Source organism: Lepidothrix coronata, unplaced genomic scaffold (assembly GCF_001604755.1).
Source record: "Lepidothrix coronata isolate B3197 unplaced genomic scaffold, Lepidothrix_coronata-1.0 Scaffold4, whole genome shotgun sequence".
Classification (NCBI taxonomy): domain Eukaryota; kingdom Metazoa; phylum Chordata; class Aves; order Passeriformes; family Pipridae; genus Lepidothrix; species Lepidothrix coronata.
In genome coordinates, this window is record NW_016690184.1 from 12,190,603 (window position 1) to 12,202,137 (window position 11,535).

General features: G+C 37.0%; 1 long non-coding RNA gene across 1 annotated transcript; it reads right to left on the reverse strand.

Annotated features, from left to right (window-relative positions):
* Positions 1-2,757: 2,757 nt before the first annotated feature.
* Positions 2,758-7,343, reverse strand: LOC108501902. The gene is made up of 3 exons (XR_001876302.1): positions 7,071-7,343; positions 3,887-4,022; positions 2,758-2,831 (listed from the first exon to the last, which is right to left on the reverse strand). It is a non-coding gene; the product is annotated as an uncharacterized LOC108501902 (long non-coding RNA).
* Positions 7,344-11,535: the final 4,192 nt, after the last annotated feature.

Sequence of the window (11,535 nt, forward strand, 5' to 3'; positions counted from 1 at the left end):
AAGGGAAGAGCTGTCTCTCTGCCAGTTTCAAAGAACTGCCTCCCCAGTCTCTTTGTGTTTGAACTGGAATCTATTCAGCAAAATAGCAGAAGGACAGCCTGGACAGCTGAGAATGCATGTGGCCAGTGGGTCATGGCATTATAAGGAGATAAAAGACAACTTAGAAATTCATCAATGTGGGGTCAGCAGAAGAGAATCAGCGTTGCAGGTGCCAGGGGCTGAGAAAGGTGAGCATTTTCTCCAATAACCATGACATACTGGGCAGGATATGCCTGGATCTCCCCATGCTTTTAGTGTGACTTCTAGGTGCCAATGGTTGAAGAGTGACTCATAACCAGAATGCTATGCTGCAAATGACTGTGTGCTACAGAGTTTATTATAAATATCCTCTGCCTTTTATATAATTTTGTTACTTGCCTTATAGGATTGCTACAAAGATAGGTAGATAGATACATACACATATACACACATACACACATACATATTCATTGCCATGTTTAATTTATGATTATATCATTGTTCTGTTGCTGTAATTGTCTGTAGTCATTAGCTGGGTTTGGTTGTTGTATTGCTGACTTGTAGTTACATTTGCTGTTGCTGTGCTTTCACTTAGTGGAATTTGTATAAGCTACCAGTCAACATAAGGTATTAAAATCATCACCTCCTGAACATTGAGGATACCTGTGGTTTTACTTCTCCCCACTAAGTAATTTTTATTAGTTATCTAATATTTACAGTTACGTCTTCAGAAAATTAAAAGAGTAGGATACTGATATGTAATCATTCATATTGCTAACCTGTTAGCCTGGTTTCTGGTATATTTAGTCCAAGAGAACTAGCAAAACTACTAAATTACCATGATAACTAGCATGTTTGGGAATGCTTTAAAGGGTGACGTGTTTGAAACCATTCCCAATAGGTTGTTTGGGTGTCATCAACACGTTTTGGTTGGAGGGGAGGTTATTTGTGTGGACACAAATTGTGCTATGTCTGTTGGCTACAAGAACCAAACACAAAACCTATTTCATCTAATATAAAACTTACACACAGCCTTATGTGTCTTTCCTGCTCATGTCCATGAAACTTTTGAAACATAGTTCTATAGCTTATAGTGGGACTTCCTCTTTTCCTCTCTATTATTATCAGAATAGTTTTGCAAAATGAAACTTTGTGAAAAGTTCCATTGAAAAAAGCAGGGCTGATAGCATTTGAATTTTGTATAAATATATGCTAAGATCCTCAAAACTTAACAGAGCATGATAGTTTCTTGTAAAGGTATGGACCATCTTGTAAAATAAATTAATTATAGATACCATTCAGCATGTACCAAGAGCCATAAACAGAGTATTTAATCTTTTTTCTTTATAATTAAATTATATTATAATGTAATATGAGATTTAATATTGTCCTTTACAGAGAGCACATGCTCAATTTTTTCACACCCTTTTCCTTTAGAATAATTTTTCATTTATTCTCAATCTGTATTTTAATAAAAAGCAGAAAAAGTATGCAAAATATAACACATTGAACTTTTCTTTCAAGCACAAGCACAATGTTTATTCTTGAATTAATGAAAAAACCCTATGTCAGCATATTTAACTGAGTTTATATGATTTTGAGTCATTAAACTTAAGTCTAGACTCAGAATGACTTTTTTTCCCTATCATCTGGTTTTAATTGAATCATAATTTTATGTCTTCACAGAATGACTCTCACATGTTACTAGTGTTTTGGCAAAAATATCTGTAGAGATATTCCCTCTCACTTCCTATGTAATTTTCACAAATTCTTAAAGATCTATTTAGCTCTTCAAGGACTATTCCTCTCCTCTTCTGTTTCTCAGACTAATTTTGAAAATGAGGGGAGGAAGCCCCCCCATCTCTTTTACGAAGTTAATTTTTCCCTTGTGGGATAAATCAATAAAATGGGATACGTAAAAAGAAAATCTTCAAGGAAAGGCCCCCTGGGCTCCCATGGATGCTCACTTCAACCAAAAAAAGTTTGGAAATGCATTGGGGATCAAATATGTTAGTCATGGAAAATCAGTGCCTAAATCCAAGTATACCAGAGCGAAAACACAGAAAGCTGCAGCATTTCCTCCCTCTCAAGAGGCAGCATTTCAGTTACCAGCCATGTTAACAGCAGCTGTTCCTGCTGTGCCTGAGCTGTCCTTGCTCCCCTTAAGGAGTACAGTATTAATGTCCCTGCTTAGTCTGTGCTCAGATATCTGTATTCATATTGGCAGCTATTCTTCGTTTCTTCATCTCCATCACAACACTCAATATATAGCCAAGACACTCTGATTTTAAGATGCCTATTACAATGGAATATGCTAAACAGGGAAAAGTACAGTGCTGCAACTGAAAGCATCAATAATCCCTGGCAGAGAAACAGGCATGCATCATGATATATCTGAATAACAGTAAAAATGTTATACACATATTATAAACAGTAATAAAGAATAAATAAGAGTTTAAGAAATGTTTTTGTCACTTTTTCTTCCCCCTAAAATGAAGCGAGATGAGAACACATTTTCAACATGATATCTGCAAGCATTAGCACTTGTTACTTCATTGTCACTTAGTGAAAACTAAGATTCCAATTAATAACAACAACAACAAAAAAAGACTCCTGAGTCTGAGTCTGAGCTGAGGTTTCAAGAACAGAAATTAATAAAAACAGACATTATGGAAATTATACTGTCAAGATGTTGCTTCTTGTTTAGCCAAAATTAAGGTGGACTTTTCACTGTACTCACACAAACAAAAAGCAGTCTGTGCTCTGAGAGAGTAAATCTTGTCATCCATAATTTTTCCTCAAAAATGAATTACCTAAATAAATAAGAAAATAAATAATGTTAAAATGTGACTGGAGAGTTTACTCTGTATCTCTTCTTTCATTCCTTTCCATTTATTTGACAATCTCTTCTTAAACTATCTCTGCTTTTTATTGTATTTCTAAAGACTCAGTGAAAACCTACGTCACTGCCAACTGCTGCTACACCTGTTTTATTTTCGCAGCTCTCTCCAAACTTGTGCATAAATCTTGAGATGTGAGCTTGTTCATGAGGCAAGCTTTTGCTAGCAACCTTACACAAAATAGCCAGTAGTGTCATTTATTTGGCATAAGATTTATTCTTTTACCACTGCATGGTTAAAATTTACAATGATGGTTACTGGGGTTCTATGTGTACATTAACAGGAGGCTGGACGCCTCACCGGATTCCTTTCTGCTGTATTCAAAATCATCGTAGGTGTTATTTATACCACTTCTGTTCTTAGTGCCTTTGCCAAAAAAGAAAAGTCAGTTCAACACAGTTGTCATCTAAAAATAAACACCAATGAGATCTTCTTCCTGTGGGCTGTAAGGTCATTCTGTAACTCAGCATGGTTCATTGATCTCTTCTACCCCCTGTGCCTTTCCAGATTTATTGGAAATCTGTTCAAAGGAGAATATATCTTACTACCCACTACTCTAGGAACTGCTGCTAAACGCTGAGTAAAAGATTCTCTTCTATTCTCTTTATTCCTTGTCCTTAGAGACAGAACTGAGGAAAATCTTCCCAAGTCTCTCAGACATCAGCTGAAAACAGATGAGGCAAACAGGTTGAATACCTTCTGCTGCTCTTCCTTTGGACAAGTTCACTAAGTTCAGGAAACACCTTGGGACCAATTCACGTCAATGTGTGTCTGTATTGCTTCTGTCATTAGCGTGAAGAGCCTCAAAGTAATTTAAGTCAATCATCGGATTACTAATAAAGAACAGCACTAGGTAGAAGTCAGAAATGTCTGCTTTGTATTTACCTTCCTTTTAATATTTCACAGTATTAAACAGTACTGGGAAGAGAGAAATCACATTTCAACTAGCAAGAGAGATATCTATCCACCTATTTATTTCCTGTCAAACTAATCATATCGTGGCATAGGGTAGTTCAAGCACTCATGTAAACATATGTAACTTATTAGAAAAGATGTAGTTTCATCCACATTCACTCAGTTTATGTCCCCTCTTCACAGTAAGTCCTGAAATAAAAGGAAAAACACGAACATGTGCTGGGAATTTTACTGGAAGCTCAGCAGCTGGCTGGAATATAACCACTGAGGTTTGCTTAATTTTTTGTTCTTTTCCTTTTCTCTTTCTTTAAAACAAAGGTTTCTAGCAAGATTAATGTATGTGCACTTGAGCCAGCAGTATGTGTTGGATTAGTACAGCAGTTTATGAGCAGTAGGATCTTAGAATCTGTGGAGCTCCCAAAACAAAGGGCTCACCTTTAGAGTGGCCCTGGAAAGTAGTGTGCAAAAAGGGAGAGAGGTTCAGTACATCAAGGAGAAGAAAGTTGAAGCACTTGAACTCCTTTGATTCCTGCTACAGAGGCACATCTGACAAAACAAATTTGTGTCAGTTTTTTTGCAAAGTGTTGTCTTCTTCTTTCCCCTACTGCTGGGCCAGGCAGCTGCATGCCCCTTCCCCATCTGTGCCTCATTCCTCTCTTCCCTCTCTTCTCTCTCTTCTCTATACTTCTTGATCTTGAACATTCACCAGCTTTTGGCCTGATGTTTATGCTACCAAGCTTAAAATGGTGGACTAGAAAAGCTATGCTCTGAGTCCTAATAATTTTATACTCTTTTACTCACCAAATAAATCTGAGAGGATAGTCTCTTTAAACCACTATCTGATACACAAAATATTAACAGCAGTTTTTTTTCTGTACCTCATCTTTCTTCTTTATCCCAAAGGTGAAGTGGTATTGAAGAGGAAACAGAGTTCAGGAAAGGAATATTTCTCTTTGATTAGACATTCAAACACCTCTGTAGCCATCAGTCCCTCTCACATCTCTGGCTTCATGGCTTCTCTAACCTCCATCCAATAGATTCCTTTGCTTTCTGCCCTCAAACAAATATTTAACTCATATTGTGAACCTTAACTAAACAAACACAGTAGTATTTGTAAAGAGTTTTTAAGTCCATGGGGGAAAGGTATTACTTCAGCCCAGGAGAATGGTATACAAGAAACTCAGCAGTTGTACTTGAACACTGCAATTATGCAGGAGTTCTCTGTGAGTTTATCTTAAAAAGTCTTAAGGTCTTTTGCCTACTATCACTGTTGCATACTTCATTTTGTAGTCAGGGTATAAATTACTTAACTTATTTATCAGTGATTAGTGAATTAGGTGGTGAATTGCTCAAATACTAACTTTCTTCCACCCCATGGAAACCAAATGCAGCTCTATTTTCAATGAGGCATGATCTGAACTTCAATAGATACACGGGTGGTGGGTGTCCTCTTTCTGCATACATGTTACAAGCAGAGCAGCAGACTTGCTTGCCTGGTGTGTTACACCTGCGTGAGAAGCACATAAATAGTGCTTTGTACAACTTCTTTTCTTTCTTAAATTGGGTAAACACTGTCATAAATCCATCCCAAAATATTCTCAATTGCAACAAACAGCCAGAGTCCCTTCTCAGCATACAGTAATTTCAGCTTAATTTTATAGTCCAGTCCATGAAATAATCTGATCTCTGCCCTCAAAATCCAATTTGACTAACTAGCCTAAATTCTCAACACTTCCATGAACTCTATGAGCACCTATGTCTTCCGACATTGCAGTTTCTGCTTTGTAATGCTGGCCAGAAATTACCTGTTTGTTTTGCTAAATAGGTATTATTTTTTGGTTTAGTAGCTTTCCCAGGAAATTTAAGATATCTCCACATATTTTGCAGATAAATGTTTAACATTACCTGAAGGGGTATAAAAGCTGTATTTCCTAACACTGTTCCGGTAGAAATATGGTGAGACTGACTCCTCATGATTACAGGTAGTGATGTCAGACAGGGAAAACAAACATGCAGACTAACAACAATATTAAGGAAGCACCAGGATATCACAGCACTGAACACCGTAATGTTTAGACACCTTTGCAAACAGCAGTTGGAGATAGGAAAGGACCTTACAAGATGATCCATAATAACCAGCATGCTGAGCCAAGAGCTATAATGCTACAACATGGAAAAATAGCTAATCTAAACTAGCAGAGAAAAGAAACCTCCCTCAAGTTGTGTTTCAATTTCACAGATAAATTAAACTTATACTCCATTTATATTTTTTCCAAGATGTGTCAAGGTTTAGGGCCTTAGAGCAAGAGGTGGAACCCAGAACTTCCCAACACCATCTATGAAATGAGGTTTTTAACCACAGAGTTGGTGAGCATTCTCTCCTTCTCTCTTCCTCTCACTCTTCCCTTTTTTCTTCTTCTTTTTGCTGTAGTACAATGCCTATTTTAGTAGGTTTAGTAGGTTTCCCCATAGTGAAATTGCTTTAAAAGGAGTTCAAATAGTTGTTAAAATAGGATTTACCATAGACTTTGACTGTCCCAGGCCACACATAGCCAATTGCTTCCTATTTAGGGCAAATCATAGGAAAAGTGGCTTTGAGGTATTTCAGACAGAGTGCTACTGAAGCCCAGGTCCTCTGGGTCTGAAACTTATGCTCGAACCGCTGACCCTTCTGTATAAAAGGAATGCATTGAAACACATCCTCTTACAAAAACAGCAAGTGTGATTGAAATTTTTGTAAGTGTCCTCACAGCATGCCTGCTGTATAGAACTCGTTCAAGTTTCCTGGTAATGTTGCATCTAAATTATAGGTCCAAGACAGCCCAAAGCTATACAGACTTGTCTAGCCTTGCTAAAACTGGGACACTCTTGGACAGACACAAAGCAAGACTTCAGGTATGTGAGGAAACCTAGTGCCGAAAACCAAGTCACTTCCATAGTTCAAGTGCTTCCAGAAGAGTAACTCATCTGAGTTGAGGTTTAAGGATGGTAAAGCTGACTTACAGTGCTTAACTTCCACCTAACTCCCATCTGGGGAACTACAGTGATTTCTGAAGTTATACATCAATTCACAACTGTAGGAAAATAACCCAAAAATACTGTTTTTCCCATAGATGCATTATTTTAGTCTCCTTCCTCTATGCAAATAAAAACTAAACCCATATTTCTCAGAATTTTATTCTGAGATATAATATCCTTCCATTTCAAAATCATGTGTGAAAGAAAAAGGCTACTTACAGAACGTGCTGAGAATCTGTAACGATTTTGCAGTTAATGCTTTTATCCAGACATGACTGAACTTCATGCCCTCCCCAAGCTCTTCCCATCTGCTCAGTGAAACATAGGGTAAGAAAACATGTCACTGCTGTAAATTGATCTTGAACTTTCCTGCCTCACATTCATGTCTTCCAAAAAATCCTTAAAGCTGTAACTAGAGCACTGATATACTCAGTTAAGAAAAAACATTGAGTTAGGCAGCCAAAATCTGTCCATCTTCTTTCTACTGTGAAACTGGAGTCATTTCACTGAAGGTGAAGGTGTAAGTCCTGATTTATTTGGCCAAGAGCATTTCTAATTTATGGCCTTAGTAGACTGGCTCAGGCTCTCTTTGAACTTAAGTGAATAAGTAACCTATAATATCCTCCGAACCAGCGCAACGGGGGCAACTTTAAGTTCACTTCTGAATACACAAGTTTATTGTGCATGAGGGATCTTTTATTTTATCAAGATTGCTGAAAATATAAAATATAAATATACCTACACTAAAATTACCTCCAGAAGCGCATTTAAATAAGACTTACACAACACAGTTAGAGGGGAAAGGCAAGTACAGAAAGCGTCTGCTCTGATTTACTGTAAATCTCTCCCTGGGTGATTTTGATGACTCAAGAGAAGAGAAGCTTAGAAAAATATATATGACAGAGTCAGATGCTGTTAACTATAAATAAAAACAATAAATATTGTATCCCCCACTATGAAAGAAATTATAGTGCCTTGAGCACTGAAAGAATAACAACGACACCATAAGAATATTATATGTCATATGCATTTATAATTAACAATCAAGAGGAGAAAAAAAAGTGCCCTAAGTCCCCTTTTTTAATAGACTTTATATTTATGAACAACAAAATTAACAGGCATGGCCTAATTCAAATACTACTGTAAATATTATTTATTAATCAAGAAAGTAACTGAAATATTTTAACACAGCAAAAATTTCAACAGTACCATCTGTTACTCTAAAAAAGCAGTAAGTCTTTAGCTCCTGTAATCATCTCAGTGTAATTGAGTAGGTCTACGTATATTTGAAAAACAAAACCAGGCAAACAGTCCTATTTCTGTATTCTGCCCTCACTTCATATTTAAGCCGACCCATTTCCAGAGCTAGATCTAGATCTTAAAGCCCAATTATGTGTTAAATATTAGCATTGGACAAAACTCTGCCAAAGTTTAACAGCTATTGAATCTGCCTGATCCAAATACCTTCAATAAAAATTTTCATCAATCATTCTAAAAAACGTTTATTGTGTTTTTAAAATATTTGGACTCTTTGTTCAAATTCTTTTGGGCTTTACATATTCTGGATAAGCTGAAGCTTTCAGTAGGATCAAAAAGTCTTTTTCCATAGATGAAATTAATGTCTTTTAAATACCACGAAAACAACATTTAGGTAAAAATAGAGTTTAAAATGTATTGCAGTATTCTTCACCTACTATCTGAGAGTGAATACTTAAAATTTTAAAGAAAAAAGTGAGTTGTGTTCACACAGGAAATGTGTTAGGCTGAGATTCAGAAGACATTTGCTTTGCCTTGCCTTTTTCTTGCTTTGGTACCACTCATCTGGTGATGATGTTGGGAACATTACTTGGGCTATACACTCAGTAGAAAGTTAAAGCTGCCAGGATCATTTTCTGTCAAGGTAGCCAACTATAACAAACCATATCTTTAACTTTTGATTCTTTTAAATGTCAAAACATGCAAGATCTCCTGACTAATGGATCAAAGCCTATGGTGACTCCTGAACTGTGAATGACATAGGTTTGAAACCTGCCTGTCCTTTACTGTAGAAGATTGATGTTTAGTATTATGCTGTTTATCTGTACAGATGTAGCTTTTAGCTCTTTCTTCTACAGTGTCCCCATCTGTAAGGAGGGGAATATGATGCCTGCTTCCCCTGTGCCACACATCACAGTCTCTAAATGAAAGTGTTAGCTACCTTCCTTAACAAAGAAAATGAACTGTTAGAAGGTACAACATAGTATTCCTCCCCTTGTAATCGTTGTAACTCTTCCAAGCCTACATCAAAAGAAACCCATTTATGTCATTACTTACTCTAAAGTGAAAATATGCTGCTGGAACAGTAGCACTGACTTTCTATAATGTCTTCTAAATGTGTTTTACATATTTTGTTAGAGATATAATCCTGAGAAATATAAACTCAGACTACCATAACTTTCTCATAGTTTTAACTATTATTTTCATTATTAAAATTGAAATCACTACATATTTAATGTTACCTAATATCCCAACTATACAAGCTGCAATTCAGCAATATGTTCTGCCACCAGCTTGTAAGATGTTTTGTTTAAGGTGAGAAAGCTTAATGGGAGTTGTAGAAGACAACCATTTTGTAATCACTGTCATGATAAGGTGGGGCTATACATTACTTTTAAAGCTTCAATATGCAATCTCTATTATCTAGGAAAGACAGCTATTAACACTGTGTCTTGTTCTTTTGTTTGCCTTCTAATGAGTGGTATTTCAGTGTATGTTTGTGTTCTAGTGAATTGGGAAACATTTTTCATCGGGAAATAGAAAATATTGCTATGCAAAATAATGTCTAATGAGGCATTTTTCACAAATTTTAGGATTCAAAGTTGAGAACTAATGAGTGCCTTGAGTTGAGCAAATAATAGAAGATTATGTGGCGGTGGAGAACTGCTTTGGTTTTCTATTTGTTAATTTCCTGATGTTCAAATAATTTCCTTTAATAAAGAACGTATAATTTTCTCTTTTATATTTAGCATTCCTTTCCACTCAGAACCTTTCGTTTGTAATTAAAAAAACCAGCCAAACAAAAAAACCCAGTATCTGTTTATTTTCCCAGAGTGTTTATAGTGTAAAGTCCTAATCTTACATGGTCTTACATGTGTGAATAATTTTAAGTGGATGAGCAGAATTAAAATGTTTGCAGAAGTATTTATAGGAATAAGGCTTAAATCCAGTTGATAGTCACTGCTTGTGGAAAAAGTGCTCTTTTTTGACATAATCCTTCAGATTACTCAGCTCATGAGAAACTTTTCTCAAGTCTGAGCATGTCTTCAGTGTTGGTAGATAGAAAAGGAAAGTTTAGATACTTAGAAAAGACAAGAGACATGACATGTGCCATCAAGGACATTTGCTACCTTTATTAATAGAAAAGGCAGGTAAAAGTATTAGTTAAAACAGCTTTTCCTTTCATACCTGCAAAGACATAGTAAAGAACAGGACTTAATGGTTAGATGCAAAGGAACAAAACTCCGTGTTATCATGGGAAAACATTTCTTAAGGTAAGTATTTAATATAAAGATTTTGGTCTCCTAATCTTCTAGGAATACTATGAAAACCACCCTTACAGAGAGACTTGAGTCTGAGACATATATAGTGGAAGAAGACAGGCATTTTTGACCACAGTGGACTTTCATTTAAGTCAGGAACTCCCTGCTCTTTCCCTTTCCTGGCAGTCCAATCTGCAGGAGACAGGGGAAAAACAATAGCCCTGAGACAGAACACTCTGGGGGGTGAAGTCTCTGAGAGTGGCTCTGTAAGTTGCCCTGTCTTCTTCTTTAAGAAGGACACAAGAGCAGAAGGAAGAGCATGGAGAATAGTGTGGGAATAGGGAGTAAGTGATAACAAATTGCCTGCCTGCAGAGCTGATAGACACCCATGGAGCCTTTTGTGCCTTTTAATTCCCTGGATACCAGATTCATGTGGTGACGTGCTAATCTTGAGCACCTCTGGACCTTTCTTACCACAAAAGCAGCTGGGAGGCAGACATCTGCACTGTGAACTTATTGTGTGAGATGATTCTCTCACCTCCCTCCCCCACCCCTCCTGATCAGTGCTCTCTTTGATGGATGAAGCCATGTGTGTGTGTGTGTGTGTGTGTGTGTGTGTGTGTGTGTGTGTGTGTGTGTGTGTGTGTGTATATTCAGGGATGCCTGCAGAGTTTCCCTTTTCCAGAAAAGCCAGGGCTAGTTTGAGGAATCTGGCTAATGGACAGTTTTTCAGATATTCCCACAGAAGGAAGTGAACATATGACTAATAATGAATGGTCTGATTAATAGCATAGTTCTGGCAATGATGTCTGTAAGAAAAATGGTACCAAAAGTTAAGTTACCCTGAAATGTGCCAGGAAACAGCAATTCAGGGTGAAATAGGACATATTTTTAATTTGAGACACTGCCAGGTTATTTCTGACACCACTATCTTCAGTCAGCTTATTCAGAGACATCTAGAGGCCACACGTGGCTCCCAAAAAGCCTGTCAACAAAGAAAAGGCTGGCAATCTCATCCATCTTTCCCGATATTTCAATTTCTATCTTGCTGGAATTGGAAACACCCCTGAACACCAGGTAGGTGTGGGCAGGGCTAACTAGAGTCTAAGGGGCAGCAGCAGCAACTTGGGACAAGCTGGATGATTCTGCACTGGATTTGGCTGAGA